Consider the following 22478-nt stretch of genomic DNA (forward strand, 5'->3'; position numbering starts at 1 on the left):
GATATATGCTTATAATTTACTGCCGAAAGCCAAATATCAGACACTCTTTGTATTACTTTATAAAAGTACTTTTTACAGAGGAGATCACTGAAGAGATGCCATTTGTTTATAGTTTATAGCCCAGATTTTGGGAAAAATTGGTCAACTTTCAGTAGAAAAACAAACTGAGTTCAGCTTCTTTTATTATAAAGGTTTAAAATGACATCACCATCCATTTGACAGGAAAGCAGAGTTACAGCATCATATGACGCCCACCTTTAGAATACAGCTTATGAAATATGAACGTTATGAAGAATATAACAAAGTGCGTTTTGTAACCACTGTTGGTCTCGAGGAGTTTAAGAGGTTAACTCTCCTGCTGTGCAGATATTTCTCCTGAGCAAAAAGACCTAGTGCTCTCATGTGGTGACTCTTGAGTTTAAGCAGTGACTGCATTGTGCTCAGATTTGCCAAGATAATAACATTCATCTTTATCTGTAGCTGAACTTTCATCTCTCATTTATCTCTCCTCTGTCTCGTGTCTCTTTTATGTCTAATGCCAACATCAAGTCTTGAGTCATCACAGAGCAACATTTGAGTATTAAAATTATCCTCTAAGTGTAAACTAAAACATTGCAGACATAAAAAAGATACTGTAGGTGCTTTATTAAATGTTTCAAGCTCTTTGGGAACAACCCGTCATCAAGCGACAAATAATGTAACTATTTCTATAATAATCAATGTTAACGTCTGGTTACCTGCTTTGAGATTTAATCAATACTTGTGTAATTCAAGGCATTCTGGGTATTTTTCTAGATGTTTCTGGATGAATTTTATTGAAACTTCATTGGTGATGCTCTACAGCTTTCTGAATTGTTATGAAGTAATTTACAGCTCTGTTGGTTTTTTGGATATGTCTAAAATTTCTTCATTTTTACTGCCTCTGGTAAACTCCTTAATCTATACAATCCACGAAGAAGCAGCTGCACAGCAGCAACATATAGCAAAACTGCTTTCACATTATTAAAACAGTTAGAATTAAAAAATTCTAAATTTCGGAATAGTGATTCTAAACTCTGTACCTTAGGATGGTTGGCTCTCATTTTGAGGTGTTTACATGCTTTGGTGCTACACATGGTGGCCGAAGTACACAAAAGTTAAAACAGAGACACCCAAGGTAAAATATTACTCCAGTAAAAGTAGAAATTCCTCCCTTTAGACCTCCACTTGAGTAAAAGTACTAAAGTATTTACCTTCAAATGTACTTAAGATATACTTAATCGAAAGTAAAAGTACTGAAAGATTCATTATGGCTCTGATGTCCTGTTATCATTTTATAACAAGACTCGCTTCATGAACTCATTTTAGGTGAAAATCCTCCAGTGTCTCTCTTGGTAAACCAGTCTTTTAATAGAACATCATTAATTAGTGACGATGACGTCTATTAAAATGATCATAAGCACAAAACACTGAAGGTAAACAGTTTCCATCAGGGAGAACCGAGTGGCTCTGAAATCACTTTTTACAAACAAGCAAAGTTTCAGTTTAAGATTTATTTACAACTTAGTTCCAAGTTTAAGTTTAATAAAAACTGGCTTTAAACTCAGGATCACAAATGAGCTCCTTTACTATGTTGATCTGTAGGTCTCTGTTCATAAACATAAACCAGCCCAAACTAATTTACTATAAAATGAAATGGTGTTTGTATAAATTCAGAAAAAAGCTGCGTCAGTCACGACTGCATATGTGGACATATTTCTATATTGTTAGGTTAGAGTCAGAAGTTTCTTCCATCATTTATGTAGAAATAGGCACTCCTAAAAACTTCCTGACGAGTGCTCTTGCTTCGCACTTCTTTCGTTGTGACGTGTTACATTTTTATACACACAGAAACCAAAAGGAATGACAGATTTCACAAAATGTTTGACTTTGGAATGTCTTCAGTACTTCAGTACAGATACATGAAAAACTACTTAAATACAGAAACTAATTACATTTACTTAGTTACTGTCCACCACTGTATATTACAGCCACAAAGAGGGTGATTTATTCTGTGACTTACACACACCACTCAGTACTCAAAAACACTTCTGATGAAAAAAAGTTACTTTGATGGTGCAAAAAGAGTCACTGAATCTCAAGAAATATCTGTCCAACTGCTGTAAAAATTTGCAGATGAGGTTGCTCTGTAAATACAAGAATGTGACAAAAAGCATGTTCTACTTGAACTTTCATAACTACATGAAATGTCCATATTACATTTTACCCCATGTTACCCTCAACAAACACATCGCTGCTGTCGGAACAAAACCTTGTGTCTCCAAATTGGTAACGTTACAGAAAAAGGCAAAAACATACATTATTTTTAATGCAAGTCAACAGAAACAGAGTTTTTTCCAAGTCATTTTGGGCAGTTTCTTTTGGTCCATTTGTCATGACATTTACACACATTGTTAAAGATAAGGTATTTTCAAATTATGTCAAAAACTGAAAAAGATGCAAGGTGATATATTGTCACAGAACTGATCTGTGATTTTTAATTTTAGTGTTTAGATTTTTTCAGTTCATCAGCAACACACTATTGGTTGCTATTACAATGAAATATATTCAATTTTTCTGCTTTTTCAATTTGTCAAGTCAGGACATCAAATATCTTGGGCTATCAGTGTAGAACAGAGGACTGTGGAATGCTCTCTTAATGCAAAACCTTGCCACAGCACCTAATTGAACAGTTAATATAACACTGTATTCAATACAACCTTGTCACTCAACCCTGAACCAACTCCAAGCTATATACAATTTTACATTTCACTGTGACTGTTTATAGTAAGGCGGCATGGTGGCGTGGTGGGTAGCGCTGTCGCCTCACAGCAAGGAGGGCCTGGGTTCGATTTACCCGGCTGGGTGACCGGGGTCCTCTCTGTGTGGAGTTTGCATGTTCTCCCCGTGTCTGTGTGGGTTTTCTCCGGTTTCCTCCCACAGTCCTAAGACATGCAGTCAGGCCAATTGGACATGCTAAATAGGAATGCTAAATTAAATGCTAAATACATGCTAAATTGCCCCTGGGTGTGAGTGTGTGAGTGGGATAGGCTCCAGCACCCCCCCGCGACCCTGACGGAGAAGCGGCTTAGAAAATGGATGGATGGATGTTTACAGTAATATGTAGTTACTACAGTAATTATAGCTCATTTGTAATACATTAAACACATCCATGGCCAAACTAATAAAACACTGAACTCATTTTTTGTCTTGTCAAGAGATTACATAACCAAACACAGAACACTCTGACAGTGACAGATTCCCTCACATTCCTGATCAATCATTTATGGAAAGGTACCTTCATCCTGGCCCAGTTAAAACGTTTGGTTGGACATACTGCATGTTGGTGAAACATTAGTATGACACCGAAAGGTAGCGCTGGAAAGGTAGTGGTGTCTCTACCAAACATATCATGTCTCTGAGAGAATACCTATTCGGTGCGGACACAGTCATGCAGGGGTGAGGTGTGGGAGGAGGTGTGGGAGGCACTTGAATGAGTTATGTGTATGAGCTTACTTGTGGCTCAAATATGCTCCTTGCATATAACACCCTTAAAAATAAAGGCTGCTCAATTAGAGAGGAGCACATTTGACTGGGGCATGACTCTAAACCTTTAAACTATAACTAATGAACTGTCTTGCCTTTTTCAAATTAAAGAGTCTGATGTAGTACATAAGCATAGTTAAAACTCCAAAACATGTCCTTCACTCTATAGTCCATATAGTCCATGTATAGAAACTCAGCTGCACAAACAGCTAATTCAAAAATGTTTTTGTGACGTCAGAAAAAAAACAATGCTTATATCTGCCTATTCAGCCCCTGGCATGTTTAGCTTTGCCCATACACACTGTTGTAAAGAGTGCTACAGCCTGGGCAGCTTTTTGAATGAGGCACAATACAGAGCAGCCAATCAGATAAGAGGGTCATTTACATGTTTTGGTATTATAGACACAGTAACAAAACCAGCCTGTTTAATTCTAAAGCACAAGGGCCTCTTTCACCAACATCTTCCTAAGGTTTTCTTAGATTTGTTCTAAGACAAGCCCTACAATGGACTGGCGACCTGTCCAGGGTGCACCCTGCCTCCCATCCAATCACCACTGGGATAGACTCCAGCACCCCCCGCAACCCCGCGATGTGTGTGTGTGTGTTCTAAGACAAAAGTCCTAAGAGTGTCTGCGTCAGATTCATGACATTCTTTAAACTGTATAACTGTTTTCTCCTTTGTGCTAGTGAGGGTGCATAGATTCCGTACCAATCCCAAACATTGGTGAAGGTCAGAATCTTCGTAAAAACTGCATAACTGACTTTTAAGAAGAAATTTCATCTTAAGAAAAGCTGCTGAAAGAGAGCCAATGAGACAGAAACTGGTCATGTAAAGAAAGGAATTTGGTACGCTTGGGGGTGGGGGCTTTTTAGGGGCTCTTAAAAATTGTTGTCACACTTGCACATCTAATATAACAAAAAAAAAATCTTTACACAACCATTCATTAACAGGTACGCTTAAAAGCGATAGCTCTTTGGTAAACAAAATGGTTCCATGAACACTCCAAGAACCCTTTGCATGATTAAAGGATTCTTTGTATCGCCAAATGGTTCTTTAATTGATGGAGAATGTTCTGTAGAACCTTTTTTGAAAAGGGTTCTATATAACCCCAAAAAGGGTTATTCTATTGTAACAAGGTTGTCCCTTGAAGAACCCTCTTCGTGAATGTACTATATGGACATATATGGACACAACATCTCAACCCTTTTGGCACCTTTCTTTAGTTTCTCTTGTGCATTTACTGTGCTGAAAATAAATATAACTATGCTCTACTTATGTTCATGTTTGCTCATATTTATTTTTTAGTTATTTATTTGTTATAGTTACTTTAAGTGCTTTGACTCAAAGTCAGAAACGACCCTTCATTTATTAAAGTTATATATTTATAAAGTTATTCCCTTTTATGCACCAGTACAGAAACAGAAAAACATGTTAAACAGAGAATGACACAGAAGCCTCAACAACTGAATATGTCCACCGTTTGCCTTTATTATAAATCCTTTTCAAAGAAATCTGCAGGCATATTTTTCCACAGTTCAGCCTTAGAAGTTGGTTGTATTTTCTGCTTCTTACAATCCAAATAATCCAAATGCATTGATTGTAATGAAATGTAGTGATGCTGAGGTCTGGATTGGTCAGTCCATTGTTCTGAGAACACCAGTAGCTTTTTTTGTGTGGTTTGTAAATTTTCTTCATTTTTATCTTTTTTTTCTTTTCTTTTCAGTAACAGCTTCTTGACAGCCACACATCCTTTCAGACCCATAGCGCTGAGCTTTCTGTTAATAATGTAAGGATGGAGGATAAGGCTGTCAACCTCCTTCTCAAACATGAATGCTTTAAATACTCTTTATTTGACAGTGATAGTTGTGGTGCTTTACCAGGCCTCACCTGGTTGGGAATGTCATTTTAATCTCTATCATTTAATCATTTTTTGAAGTCCTGTTTTTTCCACTTATTTTTCTTCAAGGTGGTCTCTGACTTTTGCACACCACTCTAGACCGGGGCCCACATAGCATACAGTATTTGCCTCCAAGCAAGCAAAGCTAGTACCTAGTATCACCTCTTCATTTGCTCTAGTACTTATAAACACAAAACATAACCTCTAGATTCGCATTAATATTTGATACAGGCTGAAGTATTCACAGTAAAGCTAAGAGAGGCTGTATGTGTGTGCAGAGAGAGATGTGACGGTGTGACATTCTCTCCAGCATGGCGACCTGAAGGCCAGCTGTTGTTATTTTTAATCCCTGAGGGCTACGTCTCACAGCTTTCCTACTCTTCCCCACCCACAGAAGAAAAGACATGCACACGCACACTCATTTCAAACTTGACTCCATTATTTATGTGGAAACGAAAGCATCTATGCAGCACTACTGAATAATATATAGTGGAACACAAATTTGATTGACAGATCAACAACTGTGTAACAAAATCTAAAAAGGTGACTGACAATTTGACAGGCATGTTTTTTAGGCACAATGAATTATATTACAAACTGTGCATATTTAAATACTTCCATTTTATAATCTGACCACATACTTACAATTTATAATCTGACCTACTAAACTCAAACGAGTTAAACACACCTTACACTCCTACTAATTCACTAAAAACCTACAGTATCACACGTTCAGCTTCTGTTACAATAAAGAAAGTGGAATACAATTCTTCTTAAATTCTACAAAGAATGTCCTTCTTTTAAAACTTTGTTTTACTGTTGGACTTTTATGCCGCTGACCTAAAAACAAAAAATAGCCTTCGCTTACCTCTAAACGTTTTTCCACAAACTTCTGTCCCAGCCTGAATACTCCAGTTTCTCTGAAGTAATGTGTGCCAGGGAGGTAAAAAGGGCGTCTCGTACCAGTAAAGCAGTGTACCTCTGTCTTTCTTTCTTCCTTTTGCTTTCTCTCTTTTTTGTTCCGTAGCTGGGCTGGAGCGCTCTACGGTGAGCCGGTCAGGGTGCTGTGCAGTAGCTGCAGAGTGGCCTGCTGTCCCATCTGTCCTGCGTCCTGACCACTCGCCCGGCGCCGCTAAATTTGGACCCCTGGCTCAAGTTTCACAGCCAGAGAGAGAGGGTGGGAGGGAAAGGGGGGCGATGGGCTGGGGGTAGAGAGAGAGAGGCCTCCAGGGTGTACTGCATCTCACTCGCAAACATCACAAAAACATACATGCATCACTGTCCTACCCACAGAGGAGAGTAATGCGTTCTGCAGACACGTACACGCACAAAAGTGTGTGTGCTGTTGATAATGCACACAAAACCTTCTGGCATCCGTGATGCTTTCAGGCCTGTCGCTATTATTACATGAATGTCCAGCTGCGATCACGGCTATTTAAACTGAACTTAATTCTCTTCCAGTCATCAGATCTCACGATCATATGTTATGGCAGGAAAACGAATGTGTGTCGGCTGCATGTTCATCGGTTGGCTACATGCAAATAAAAGGGAGCAGGAAATGCATTTATTGAGACAAGTCGTGGGTCTTATGCACACAACAAACGTCGCAACCTCTGACAGATGCAACAACACAGGGCAGTGGTTTAGCTGAGCTCGAGCTGAGTCTGTCTTCAGCTGGAAGCTACCAAGTAAAGCTGGATACTAGACAAGAAAGCTAATCAGCCAAATCATTCAAGTCAGGCTTGTATTAAATAGTTCTGTTGATTTTCTAAGTGAAAATAAGTTAACATATTGTCACGATTGGCCCCTCCCAGTCCTGTCCATGTGTTCTGTTGTGTTTTGGTTTAGCCCATGTGTTTTCCGTCCCAACGTCACCACGCCAGTGAGAGCAAATCCCCTGCCGCTAAGGGGACACGAGCGTCTCGTCTGTCCTGTGGGAAGGCGAAGGACCGTCCCGTCTTCTACATGGACGACAAGAGCTCAGGTAAGCGCCTTGGTCCACCTCCAACGCTGCAGGGAGGAGCAACCTGCAGTGCAAGTCGAGGTGAGACTGAAGGTGCATACAGAACTCTTGGTGCGTTCTCAAGCATCACTGCGAGCATCCCATCGCTCAAGTGAGCTTTGGGAGCGGCTGAGAGGGTCCTGTATCTGTGTGTTCCTCCAGGTTGGAGCAGCTGTTCCCAGCCCGAATTCCTGATCCCGTGGCCACACCCTGCGGCGTTCCTGATCCTGTGGCCACACAATGCGGCGTTCCTGATCCCATGGCCGCACCCCACGGCGTTCTTGATCCTGTGGCTGCCCCCAGCGGCGTTCCTGATCCTGTGGGCGCACCCAGCGGCAAGCCTGATCCCGTGGGTGCCACCAGTCGCAACACCTCTGGACCTGCCTGCCCCCATGGAGGTCGCTGCAGGCCCGCCTGCCCCCATGGAGGTCGCTGCAGGCCCGCCTGCCCCCGTGGAGGTCGCTGCAGGCCTGCCTGCCTCCGTGGACGTCACAACTTCTTTCTTCCTGCCTATCCCGCCTTTGCCTCCGGTGTCTACTGTTCCCCGTTGGCCCTCTGTTCCTCCTGTGTCTGCTGTTCCCCATGGGTCCCCTGTTCCTCCTGTGTCTGCTTCTGTGTCACCTGCTTTGTCTGTCCGTTCATTTTTGCCCTCCTCTGTTCCTGGTGTTGTCTTGTTCCATTCTGTCATTTCTGTGCCCGTTATCATTCCTGTGGTGGTTCCTGTCTCTGTCTCTCCTTTCGTTTCTGTCCCGGTGTCTGTTCTGTTCCGGTTTCTGTTTTGGTCGTTTGCGTGGTCTGTCTTGCGTTCATGTTTCCCTTGTTCTGTTGTGCCTCCTTGTCCTCCCTCCGTTTTTCATCCTCATTCTCCTCCCGCTTCTGTTCCTGTTTCGGTGCCCTTGTCTTCTGTCTCACGTTCTGCCTCTGTGCCCATTCCTGCCTCTGCTTCTGTGCCTGTTTCTGCTTCTGTGCCCGTTTCTGTGTCTGTGCCTTTGGTCTCTGCTCCCTCTTCCATTTCTGTGCCTTTTTCCGTTTCCGTTCCTGCTCCTGTTCTGGCTCCTGTGCCTCTCCCATGCCCTGCCCCAGCTCCTGTCCATGCGCCGGTCTTGTGTCCTGTCCCAGCTTCTGTCCCTGTCTAGTTTGGTTCTGTCTGTTTTTGGTTTTATATATATATGTATATATATATATATATAATAGCACATTTATGAGGTCAGACATATGTTGGATGAGAAGGCCTGGCTCGCAGTCTCCACTCTAATTCATCTCAAAGGTGTTCTGTCGGGTTGAGGTCAGGACTCTGTGCAGGCCAGTCAAGCTCTTCCACACCAAACTCGTTCATCCATTATGGACCTTACTTTGTGTGCTGGTGTGCAGTCATGTTGGAACAGAAAGGAGCCGTCCCCAAACTGTTCCCACAAAGCTGGGAGCATGAAATTGTCCAAAATCTCTTGGTGCTGAAGCATTAGGAGTTCCTTTCACTGAAACTAAGGAGCCGAGCCCAAATCCTGAAAAACAACCCAACACCATAATCCCCCCTCCACCAAACTTTACCCTTGACACAGTGCAGTCAGACAAGTACCGTTCTCCTGACAACCGCCAAACCCAGACTCATCCATCGGATTGCCAGACGGTGAAGTGCGATTTTTCCCTCCAGAGAACACGTCTCCACTGCCCTAGAGCCCAGTGGCAGTGCTTTTCTCCACTGCATTCCATGCTTTGCATTGCGCTTGGTGATGTAAGGCTTGGATGCAGCCGCTCAGCTGTGGAAACCCATTCCATGAAGCTCTCTATGCTGTTCTTGAGCTAATTGACTGCAGAAAGTTGGCAACCTCTGCGCACTATGCGCTTCAGCATCCACTGACCCTGCTCTGTCATTTTACGTGGCCGACCACTTCGTGGCTGAGTTGCTGTCATTCCCAATCGCTTCCACTTTATCATAATACCACTGACAGTTGACTGTGGAATATTTAGTAGTGAGGAAATTTCACGAAATTCCACTTGTTGCACAGGTGGCGTCCGATCACGGTACCACGCTGGAATTCACTGATCTCCTGAGAGTGACCCATTCTTTCTCTAATGATTGTAAAAGCAGTCTGCAGGCCGAGGTGCTTGGTTTTATACACCTGTGGCCACGGAAGTGATTGGAACACCTGAATTCAATTATTTGGTTGTGTGAGTGAATATGTATAATTTCCAGCAAAATGAGCAAGTATTGAAGAGTCGTTATTTGAATTTGTGCACATATGGTATATTATCGGCTACCTTCTTCAAAGGTTTGTGATGGTCTATAAAATATTTAGCAGAGGATCCTCTGGGATTTATATTTTGACTCTATTACATGCTAACATGCAATGGTAAATAATTGAGAATAATATTATTATGCAAACTATTAGATGTTACCTATATATATGTAATAAACTGTGTGTGTATGTATATAATGTTTACAGACAGTACTATGTGAAAGTTTTAGGCATCTAAGCAAATTTTTGATCAATTTACCAATTTACCACAGCAGTGTGTTTATCACAAAATAAATTAGAATAAAGTCATATTCCTAATTCAAATAAATATAAAAACAATAACTATATCAGTTACTAAACTATAGTGATTTTCTCATCTTGATGTTAGTGTGTTTGTTTAGTGTTTGTTTAACAACATCTTCAAACCTCTCCTCGAGGAAGTCCAGTATTATATGTAGTTAAAAAGCAACTCCTGGTTTGACCAATCAGTGCTTCAGTAAAACTGTGGTCATGATGTAATTGATTATATTAACAAGTCTCTGTGATGGCTATGAAGGTGTCAAGAATTTTTTTTCATTGTTTTTATATTTATTTGAATTATGAATATGACTTTATTCTAATTTATTTTGTGATAAACTCACTGCTGTGGTAAATTGTTTAAAATTTGTAATTTAAAACTTTCACATAGTACTGTATGCAAACATATATATACATTTTATATATATATATATATATACGTACACAAGATTGTGCTTACCTGCTCATAAACCATAAAGTCTTTAGGTGTAGTTTAGAGTTCATGTTAGAGTTATATTAACTAAAATGTAACATCTAATAGTTTGCATTATAATATTATTCTCAATTATTTACCATTTCACGTTAGCATATAATAGTCAAAATCATAAATCCCAGAGGATCCTCTGCTAAATATTTTATAGACCATCACAAACCTTTGAAGAAGGTAGCCGATAATATACCATATGTGCACAAATTCAAATAACGACTCTTCAATACTTGCTCATTTTGCTGGAAATTATACATATTCACTCACACAACCAAATCATTGAATTCAGGTGTTCCAATCACTTCCATGGCCACAGGTGTATAAAACCAAGCACCTCGGCCTGCAGACTGCTTTTACAAACATTAATGAAAGAATGGGTCAATCTCAGGAGCTCAGTGAGTAACACACCACCACCACATCAGTGTTACTACAGTGCTGAGTATGATCCACCACCCAAATAGTACCTGCTCTGTGAGAGTCCATGGGGGTCCTGACCACTGAAGAACAGGATAAAAGGGGGCTAACAAAGTATGCAGGGAATGACGTGTTTTTGCAAATTAGAAGCAAAGTTAAAATATCCATTTGCAGTTTAAGAGACATTCTGTGCATAAACGGTACAAAACATGGTAAAAAATGCATTCACTGATATTATTGAATGCATTTAACAAAAATATTAACAGGCCTGCTAAAATTTAATGCCACTTTTTTTTAAAGGAATTTGACTATAAATTGCTGGCTTCCAAGAAGCATTACTTTCACAGCTGTTATGTAAAAACATTTTCAGTGCCAAGAATTCAGCACGATCACCATACTTTTATTGGAACAGGAGACTGTTAAGTCACAGAATAAAGTTGCTAGTTTACTGTTATTAGTGTTAATGTAATGAATGTATCTACAAAGAAACATGATTTTACATTATTGAGTATGTTGTTTTCAAACTTTTGAGTAGTAGTGCAATTAAACTACTATGCTTCTTTCTCCATCTCTCTCCCTCGTGTCTTATGCTGTTCTCACTTCACCTCCCTCGCTGAATTTGTCTCTATTTCAAGCCGACCCAGAGCCAGTTTGAGTCCTTTATATTATTGCCGATCTTAGATCTGACTTTAAGTAGACTGACCTTAAAGCATTCGTTAAACTTAGAAAGGGAAACGGGAGCCTGTCTGCGGGTTTATGATGACTGACTGCAGAGATGTTTGAAAGTGAGTGCAGCCAGGACCCTGAGTCCACGGGGTGCAGCAGGGCTCTATTTAAGGCCCCTTATCACATTCACTCCTGGGGCTCTGACAGTGCCGAGCTATTCCCGTTTCTCAACAATCCACTGATTACGGCTAAGCCAATCTGGCTGGTTCCAGAGGAATGTCCACTGAGACAGGTCTGTCACAGTCTAACTACACAGCACAGTCTAGAGTCAGATACTCTCTTTTTATTCATGACTTACATGTATGACGTGAACAATGCATTTAGAGGGTGTGTTAATTAAGCAATAGAACATGAGTTGTTATTGCGAAATAACATCACGGCTATGATTTGGTTGCAGTAGATCATCACAGCCATGATAACACTCGACTGTTCTATTGCTTTTTTCCAACAGTTAAATAAATAAAGTAAGAAATGAATCATTTCAGTGTGAAATGTCATTTAATAAGTTTCAATGTTAGAAATTCCTTCCGCCAAATTATAGGTCCTTAGGAAGCAGCCTGTTGTTAAGTCAGAGTAACAGACTCTTCTCACTTGCTGCATAGTCTGCAGTTTGTTCTCCAGCTCCTTCCACTAAATTCCCAAACAGTCATCACTCCTGAGCAGCTTTTCCGTTTTTTATTGCAGTTTTATGGCTCAGTCTGATTTGGTCAGACTCTGAAGATGAGACTACACCTTTGGTGAAGGGTATTGGGTTCATTTCTGGCTGATTCCAGGTTGTGTAGCTGTTCTTCTGTCTCAGCTGCCATCTGAAAAGCAGCTCAGTGGTGACGACAGTTTGGGAATTTAGTGTAGTCTGGGTTCACTATTTAGTTCTATGTATGTTCTATGTATTCACTATGTAGTTCACTATTTCTCTGTTCTTGGTCCATTTTTATAGTTGATTTTCCGACCCTTTCCGCGTGTTCCTCTCCTGGTCTTTCTCTTTTGTTGATTTGATTTGATTTCATTCCCAGGAGAGTCGTTCTTCAATGGTTTTATTTCAGCTGGAAGAAAACATCAGAGAAATCAACAACAAAGCTCACAAATAATCTAACCTGGAACAACGACTTTAGAACTAATATTTAAATCATTACAGTGTTAAAATGTTTGTTTAATTACAAATACAGACACCTGTATCAGATCAGTGCCGTCTCTACATTTTACTCACCAGACTGGTTGATGGTTCCTTCAGTCTCTTCAATTATATCTGCCCAACTTTTAATGGGCTCAGGATCCGTCTTCATTTCGGCATCTTTTCCTGCAATAAATCAGATTTTAAAATCAAAGTGATTTGATTATTTCAGTTTTGAAATGTTCATGTTTCAAAATGGACCAAAATAGGAGATGTTTCGTTTTATATTATTTGGTGTGAGTGGGTGACGTTTAAAGATGGTCTTTGGTTCCATAGCCAGAGTTTAACTGCTTCATTCTTAATAAATTGTGGTTTCTATCACTTACCAAGAGCTTGTTGGACAGTAGCATCTGTCTTGTCCAGCTGAATGTCCATCAGATTGTTAAGGTCATCAGCCTCTGCTTCTGCATCAGTGACCTTGTGCATCTCATTTCCTGCTTCAAACGTTGAAAGTATTAGCAGTTGTTCAGCTTCTTATGTCCACAGTGTCTGTTTTTCTTTTACTCACCGAGACTGTGGTCAACTGTTCCCTCGACATCAGTCAGCTGATCTGCCATCAGACATTTAATGCAGTTCCAGTCTGTTTCAGCATCAGACGTCTTTTCCACATCTTTTCATGCAGGAGACAGAATCACTCATTACATCCTGATGTAAGTCAGATATTTGGTATTATGTGTGCAATATTATGTAATAGTATTTGGTGAAGGCTGAAGATGGTGGTTGGAGGAGGAGGTGCTGATAGTGTCATATTAAATACTGTTTTACATTTTTAACAGTTTAACTGTTGTTTTCTTCATGATATCTAGTGTTCATTTGCTCTACTCACCCAGAGGATGGTCATCCAGTGTGACTGGTCCATCCAGATGAGTCTGCATGTTGACTCCAGAAGCTTCACATCCTGATTCAAAGAAATCAGAGACCGAATTTTTTATAAATTCTTGATAAAACTTTACCAGAAGCTAATATTACTGGTCTATAATTGAATAGTGATGGTGAAGTGAAGGAATGTGTGAATGATCTGATGCCTTTCTTTAGCATTGGAGTCCTGTAATACTACAAGTGTCTTGAATGTCATGTGAAGAGTTTTATTAAGCATTTAATATTCAGTATAACTTTATTAATCAATATTTGAAATAAATCAGTGTCATTTGGGGTTTATTATGCATTATTCATTTGTATTTCTCACCCATCGATTCAGCCTCGATCTTGTCAATTAACAGGAGCATCAGCTGTTTAATGGCTTCCACCTCAGCTTCAGTGAGTGTCGCCTCAAACATCTCGTCTCCTGCTTTAACATAAATAAATATCAACAATTACAGAATCAACAACCATGTAAACAGCTTTATTTTAGATAAATGAACTGTGATTTTCTTCTTGATAGGTAGTGTTAATTTGCACTACTCACCCAGAGGATGGTCATTAGGTGTGTACATGTCATCTAAATACATCTCCATGTTGAGTGTAGGGGCTTCAGACTCAGTGTTTATAACATTCAACCCTTCAGATCCTAATTCAAAGAAAAGGTGATCTTCTGTTAAATCTTTTAAACATCATCAAAAGCTGGTATTCCTTCTCGATAGTGATGGTAAAGTGAAGGAATCTGTCAATGAGCAGATTCTATCATAGGCGTGTCTTGAACATCATGTGAAGAGTTTTATTAATTATTTATTATTTATTATTATATTTATTATTCAGTTTACTTTCATAAATCAGTATTTTAAAATAATCTGTAATTTTGGGTTTATTATATATTATTAATCTCTATTTCTCACCCATCGATTCAGCCTCGATCTTATCAATGAACAGGAACATCAGCTGTTTAATGGCTTCAACCTCAGCTTCAGTGAGTGTCGCCTCAAACATCTCGTCTCCTGCTTTAACATATATAATCATCAACAATTATAGAATCAACAACCATGTGATCAGCTTTATTTTAGAAAAATGAACAGATATCTTGTAGTGTATCATTATGATTGAATATTTTAAAGTGATATCTCTGTGACTGTGAGCTTGTTATTGTATTCCTTTTATCAGCAGTTCTTCTGCTGTATTAATGTTATGCCATCAGCTCAGTTGCTGTACATACCCAGATGTTGCTCCATGCTGTCCTCGGTCTCATCCAGATAAATGTTCATGAGCTGCTCGATTGCCTCTGCTTCAGCAGTCGTCATCTTCAGCTCCACATTCTCTGTTTTCACGTGAATAAGAACGGTCAGTTTGAACGATCATCTGATTTTCCTTTTTTTCAATAACGCTAGATTAATACTTTCCAGTTACAAGAGTTGCTTTATGAGTGATGTTGGTAGTACTTGTGGAACTTTTTTCTATTGATATTTATAATTGAATGTTCATGTGGACGTTTGGTGGTCAGTACTGGAGTAATTCATCTTAGCATTATTATCAGCAGTTTTTAGACATGTTTTTTTTTATCATTTTGGCAGCTATTAACTTCCATTTCTTACCCAGAGGTTGGTTGATTGCCTCCTGCTCTTCCGGGTCAGTGGATGTTAGTGGTGTAATGACTTCGGCCTCCACTTCAGCCTCAATCTGGTCCAGTGAAGTATCCCATAGATCACTGCTGGCTTCAGGAATATCTTCACTGGTTTGGAAATCCTCATGTAGAGGAGTTCCAGTCTTCTCCGGCATCACAGCAGAAATGTTCCCCAAGCTGCCAGACTCAAGACCTGCTGGGACGAGTGGAGCTTTGCTCGTCTTCTCTACTGCTGCTGGCTGTTGGTTTGCTTGGTTTTCTGCTTTTTCTACATCCATCGTCTTTTCTTTTTTCTGGTGTTCCTTACTTTTTCTCGTCCTCCACTTTTTCTTCTTCTTGATTTTGCCTCCATTCTTCAGTTGTTCGTCATTTACCTTATTCTCAGTGTCCGAGTCGGACTGTTGGCCTCTGAAACACCAAAACCAGAGGCAGCTCATTGTGCTGCTGGTCTGCTCTCTCACCTCAATACAGAATGATTTGAGAATGTAGTGCGTATGGAGTTTATCTGTGTCAGAGCCGTTATGACATCACAATGTTTTAAATATCGGTCCATCAGGTGAGAAAGTCGCCTATTATGATGTCACTGATCTACACTGTAGTTGCTGCAGTTGCATGGATGAGAAATAAATATAAAAAGGCATTTGTGTGTTAAATTATAAGAGAGGTTTTTGCTCAATTGCTTAACATTTGAAGCTTATTACATACCAAGGCTTCTTATTCAGTCACTATAGGGACTTCAATGTGAGCTAAAGGAGCTTTTACTAGGAGGTTATACAAGGGTGTAGTTAAACTTTGTCTTGTTAAGGGGTTCATTTCCCAGTCACAGCTCTATACAAAAAACTGTTTATTGTGGTAGTCAATGTGCTTTGCCTTTGCAACACTTTATTACACTGGAATAAATACGAATAAACATAAATACAGTAAAAAGGCTCAAGAATTGTTTTCAAACCCGATCCTTACATCTCGCTGTGTTCCAGCCATTGCATGAATTCATTGAATTCTGCCAACAGTTCATCTGATTTGACATGATAATGAATCACATAATCATGTCAAACAGCATGATTTCAGATGATTGATTTCACCTTATACAATGTAGAGGAAAGAACCTTGAACAAGGATGGATATACACACATGTTCTAAGCCACTTCTCCTTTTGGGTCGCGAGTGCTGGAGCCGAGCTGTCATTAGGGGAAAAGCAAGATACACCCTGGACAGACTGCCAGGCCATCGCAGGGGAGACAGACAGATACATTCACTCACACCTAGGGGAAATTTAGCATGTCCAAATGGCCCGACTTTTGGACTCTGGGAGGAAACCCACGCAGACACAGGGAGAACATGCAAACTCCTCACAGAGAGGACAGTGGTTGCCCGGCTAGGGACTCGAATCCACGTCCTCCTTGCTGTGAGGTGACACCGCTACCCACCACGCCACCGTGCCGCTATTAAGATTTATATAAAGATATGAAAATGATCACTGAACTAGTGGAGTAAATGTGTTTGAATTGCTTTGTGTAACTGTCAAGTCACAAAGAAATGGTGTTGCCTGTAACTTACGATTTATAACTGTAGAAGCTGTCAAGCTGGACGCATTTTCACAACAAATTACGCTGAAATGATTTATCCCTCTATGCAATAAGCTGGTGATGCCTGTGAGTTCAGTTGTCTGGATTTTATCAGTGCTTAAAGAACAGTGAACAACTGCATCTTTCACTACAAACAGCATAAGCAGTCCTGTTTATCTGGATTTAGTTCAGTCTAGTATGTGAAATATTGAATAAAAATCCTGGAATTAATAGTTTAGAGTTTATAGCTTATGAAATCCAAAAAAATTAAATATTGTAATATTTATATGTGAAAATGTATTGAAGAATCCTGATGATGTTTCTACCATTGTACCAACTCCGACTAGATACTGCTATTAGAAATTATATTTATTGTTGCACGGCACTCATTTGTCAGTCACAGAGCATCTAAAACTCAGGAGAGATTGGGTCGGCCAAATTTATTTATCTTGCAGTAGTCCAATAGTAGGGGTACTGCTATCATAGTGAATAAAAAACCCCTTTATTAATGAAAAAGAAGAGTAGGACCCAGAAGGTACATATATTTTGGTCACAGGTTTTATCTTTGGTCAGCACCTCACTATCTTTAACATGTATGTTCTAAATGAAGACAGTCTCAAGACTCGAATGGCTCAGCTATTCAGTCAGTATTGCGAAGGTGTTGGGCATTTAGCAGGCGATTTTAACTGTGTACTGAATGCTAGTCTGGATAAATCTTCAGCACCTTTGGCCAATCCAAAATCTTCCCACACTCTCAAGCTCTTGTGTCAAGACTGGGGTTTAGTGGATGTATGGAGAGAATTTCACTCCACAGTTAAAGACTACACATTTTCCTCTGATCCACATAATTCATATTCCAGATTAGACTATTTCTTTATACCTTTCAACCTTATGCTTGTGGTGAGAAGTTGTAGGATTAGCCCTGTTGTGTTGTCAGACAGTAGCCCAGTGTATCTGGAGATTGATGCTAACATGATGAAACCAAGATCAATGTACTGGAAGCTAAACTCCTCATTATTAAATATGGAATCATTCTGTTCATAAACCAGAGAGAAAATATCCCAGTACTGGCAGGACAAGCAGCTTTGCTCTACTTCATCTGCCACCATATGGAACGCTGTTAAGGCTACTTTAAGAGGTCACGCCATTGCTGACACATCCTTGCAGGAACAATTACAGGCATAAAAAGGAAAGATCTTGATTTTGAGGGTCTTCTTTTACAAAAATGACATAAATTTGCTCCATCGCACACAAACTGGAACCTACTGACCAGTTTAAAACTAAGGCTTCATATGGTACAGATCAGGAAAAGTAACGTTTATTTCCTACTAAACAAAGATATTATGAATTTGGAAACAAACCAAGTTGTCTTTTATCATATCAGTGGAAAACAGTGCAAAATGAAAGATCAGTTAAAGCTATAACAATGTCATTTGGATCTGTGACCTATGACCCCCCTCTTGATCAGTAGTACACTTAGAGACTTTTATAAATGGCTTTATTTATCCGATTGCTCAAGCTCAATTAAGGAGACAGTATCTTACCTAGATGTGATCCCACTGCCCACTGTTTCTGAAGCAGACGGTGCTGTTTTGAACACTCCCTTTACTCCTGAAGAGGCGCTGGAGGACATTAAATCACTGACTTCTGCTAAATCAGCAGGATGGACATCCTTTCATCACACTGTCCATTTAATTTACTTAATGTTGATTTTAAAATCACTGGCTCATAGATTGGAATCTGTGCTAAATCATATAATTAAGCCAGATCAGACTGGATTAGTTAAAACAAGATATGGATCTGACAAATAAAGAAAAACATGTTCATCTAATCAGAATATTTACTAGTGTCCCCTGTGATGGACTGACGGCCTGTCCAGGAGGTTTCATGCCTTCCGTATAGTGAGTGCTGGGATAGGCTCCAGGACACACCTAAGACCCAGGAGGATAAGCAGATTAGTTGATGAGTGAGTGAGTGAGTGAGTGAGTGAGTGAGTGAGTGAGTGAGTGAGTGAGTGAGTGAGTGAGTGAGTGAATATGAACTAATTACATTTTAGCAGCTGGATTTTATTAATCCATTTTATGATAATGTTTCCTTAGCAAGCAAAATTAATCTGTTAACAAATGATTACGCCTGTAGTCTGTAAGGGAATTTCATGAGTGTTTATGAATGAAATTATTTCATGAGATGAACATGCATGAGATTAGAAGTACTGGGAGCCCAACTTGAGCCAATCTGCTTCTATTTCACAGATGCAGAACCCATACTTCTAAAAGACAAAGATTCAGAGAACTCCAGTCAGTGGAAATAACCAGGGAAAAGGCCTAGGTGCCTCCAGATCCAACCTTTATGACTGTATCTGGAGCACTTTAGATCTCTCTTTTAATCATCCCATCTGTCCATCTTCATCCTTTAATATTCACAGATTTATGATATCCTAACACATCTATCAGATTTTATTTAACCCTGTTTAGAACATCTTACTCCATCTTTATCTTTTCAGTGTGCTTCATTCAGGGTTCCAGTGCATCGTTCCTCCTGAATTAGTGACTCTAGATGGCAGTGAGTCCTGAATGTCATCAAAAAATTCTAGACAAGAGGACTGTTCGGTTTCTGGACCAGATCAGAGCTTGTTTGTCAAAGAAAGCCGTGACTGGAAGTGCAGTAAGACCATTAGAGACATCACCATCAACCATCACTGGACTTTATCTTCAGCATTTATTTTCAGCAGTAGCAGCTTCACCACTGCCATCATCACTAAAGTCTTAGCTGCAGACCCAGAACCATTGGAGACATCTGAGATCAGCGCCATCATCAGTGTTGTTATCAGTATCAATGCTGTCATCACTGTGTTTTAGACTGTGAGGAAGACTGAACAGATTCACCATCACTGATACAATCATCAATCGTGAACCATCACTGGACATTGTTGGCATCAGATTTTTGTTTTTATCAGCAGGAGCAGCATCACTGCTGCCATCATCCTCGTCAAGACCCAATTATCATCATCATTTGAGCTGTGGAGTCAAAAGATGCTACTTCATTTAAGATTTTGTGTTAAAGCAGTGAATCTCCTTTATGTAATATACATGGACTCTTGACTGAGATCCTGCTAGATAGCTTCCCAGCCTGGGTTCTAGACTGTTGGCTGTAGTGACAGTTGTCTATAACAGTTTGGCACCCGTGCTAGAACTAATCATCATGATTGCTCGTTCACATTTTGACTCTTACAAGAAAGAAACTGTAAGATCTTAATAAATTCTGTCAAAATATATAGACATTTATTTAATAATCTCTTAAACATTTTAAAGGGCCCATATAATGCACAACTGACTTTCCCTTACTTTTTAAAATAAACATGTAATTTATAAACATTGCTAAAGCTTTTATAGAAATTAAGGTGTTCTGAATTCATTGATTCTGTGATGTCACATAAACCAACACATTTACATATGTGCTTGTTCAACATACAGCAGTTTATTCCCCCGTATTCAAATTAAAGTGTTTCAGCCCAGACTACTTTTTGAATGAAACATAAGACCAGGCAGCCAATTAGAACTGTGATCATTTACATATATCAGTCCTGAGGAAGCAATTAACAAAAACATTCCACTGTTGTACAGTAGTTCATAAGGAGTGGTGGGCTGTGTCTAAAAAAGTGAATTACGATTGTTTTTGTATACTAACACAGACAAACATCTGAAAAGAAATACATGAAACGTGTAGGATATGGACTCTTTCATTTTTTCTTTTTGGATTTCATTCTTGTAATGTGCTATAAGTTGTGTTAGCACTGTGTTTATTACAACTTTGTGAATTTTGTTCAATTCTCATTTAAGTTTTCAGTTGTGAAGACTTCAGTTTGCTCCTTACATATTTCTTATTATTAATAAAGTTTCATTGTAACATTATAGTTCAGTGTTTATTTACCATTAAAAAAATAACTCTTTAAAAATCTAAAAATGACAATGCGCATAAAAGAGTTATATTCAGAGGTGGACGAAATGCACAAGTCATGTACTTGAGTTAAAGTAGAGACACCCAAGGTAAAATGAGTTTTAGTAAACCACTTGAATAAAAGTACAAAGGTATTTGCCTTCATATGTACTTAAGTATCAAAAGTAAAAGAGTAATTATGGCTCTGATGTCCTGTTATCATTTTTATAACAAGACTCACTTCATGAACTCATTTTAGGTGAAAGTCCTCCAGTGTCTCTCTTGGTAAACCAGTCTTTTAATAGAACGTCATTAATTAGTGACGCTGACGTCTATTAAAATGATCATAAGCACAAAACACTGAAGGTAAACAGTTTCCATCAGGGAGAACCGAGTGGCTCTGAAATCACTTTTTACAAACAAGCAAAGTTTCAGTTTAAGATTTATTTACAACTTAGTTCCAAGTTTAAGTTTAATAAAAACTGGCTTTAAACTCAGGATCACAAATGAGTTCCTTTACTATGTTGATCTGTAGGTCTCTGTTCATAAACATAAACCAGCCCAAACTAATTTACTATAAAATGAAATGGTGTTTGTATAAATTCAGAAAAAAGCCGCGTCAGTCACGACTGCATATGTGGACATATTTCTATATTGTGCTCTATTTACACAAAGTTAGGTTAGTTCATCATTTATGTTGAACACCCACACTTTCTAAGCCACTTCTCCCTCAGGGTCGCAGGGGGGATGGGGGGTGGGGGGTGCTGGAGCCTATCCCAGCGGTCATTGGGCGGAAGGCAGGATACACCCTGGACAGGTCACCAGTCCATCGCAGGGCAGACAGACACTATCACACACTCACACCTAGGGGCAATGTAGCATGTCCAATTGGCCTAACTGCATGTGTTTGGACTGTGGGAGGAAACCCACACAGACACTGGGAGAACATGCAAACTCCACACAGAGAGGACCCCAGTCGCCCAGCCAGGGAATCGAACCCAGGCCTTCCTCACTGTGAGTCAATAGTGCTGCCCACCGCACCACCCTGCTGCATTTATGTTGAATAGACTCTCCCAAATTTTAATGCTGCTGCACTGACGTTGAACCGTGTGCTGCACTGGGTCAGTATGACCAACAGGTCAGAACAAGCTCAGAAGAAAGTGACCGCTGTGCCCTGATTGGTGTTCTTGCTTTGTGCTTCTTTCCTTTTGACATGTTACGTTTTTATACATACAGAAACCAAAAGGAACGACAAATGTAGCAGAGGAAAAAGTCAGATATTAGACTTTGAAATGTAGTGGAGTGAAAGTAAAAAGTCGCCCAAAATGGAAAAACTTCAGTACAGATACACGAAAAAAAACTACTTAAATGCAGAAACGAATTACGTTTACTTAGTTACTGTCCACCACTGGTTGTTTTGAAGAAAGTATAGTTGTTGAACAAGAGGTGGGTGATACAGCAAAAAATCTAGCATCACAGTACTTTAGGAAGTTTTCACTATATAGGATATGTCACAATATTTTTTTCAGACTTCTGATCAGTTTGAACTGAGAGTAAAATAACCAGCAGTGCTACATTTAAAAAGTTTTATCAACAGTAATTCTTCTTCATGATTCAACGTACTGTACTGCACTGAATGCGCTTATACGGTACCACGATGTGTTCAGACAAGAAGCCCTATGTTGAAAGT

The 22478-nt window shown here is 39.6% G+C and overlaps 1 protein-coding gene across 3 annotated transcripts in view; it reads right to left on the reverse strand.

Annotated features, from left to right (window-relative positions):
- The window catches only part of palld (palladin, cytoskeletal associated protein), a 175748-nt gene extending 169171 nt beyond the window's left edge, over positions 1-6577 (reverse strand). For 2 of the 3 annotated variants that reach the window (XM_017687827.2, XM_017687824.2), the window contains exon 1: positions 6331-6576. The gene's annotated coding sequence lies outside the window, so the exon portion shown is untranslated. Of the gene's footprint in view, positions 1-6330 lie in introns of all 3 variants that reach the window. The other variant, XM_017687836.2, reaches the window with a different exon arrangement.
- Between the last annotated feature and the right edge of the window lie 15901 nt (positions 6578-22478).

Source organism: Pygocentrus nattereri, chromosome 4 (assembly GCF_015220715.1).
Source record: "Pygocentrus nattereri isolate fPygNat1 chromosome 4, fPygNat1.pri, whole genome shotgun sequence".
Taxonomy (NCBI): Eukaryota; Metazoa; Chordata; class Actinopteri; order Characiformes; family Serrasalmidae; genus Pygocentrus; species Pygocentrus nattereri.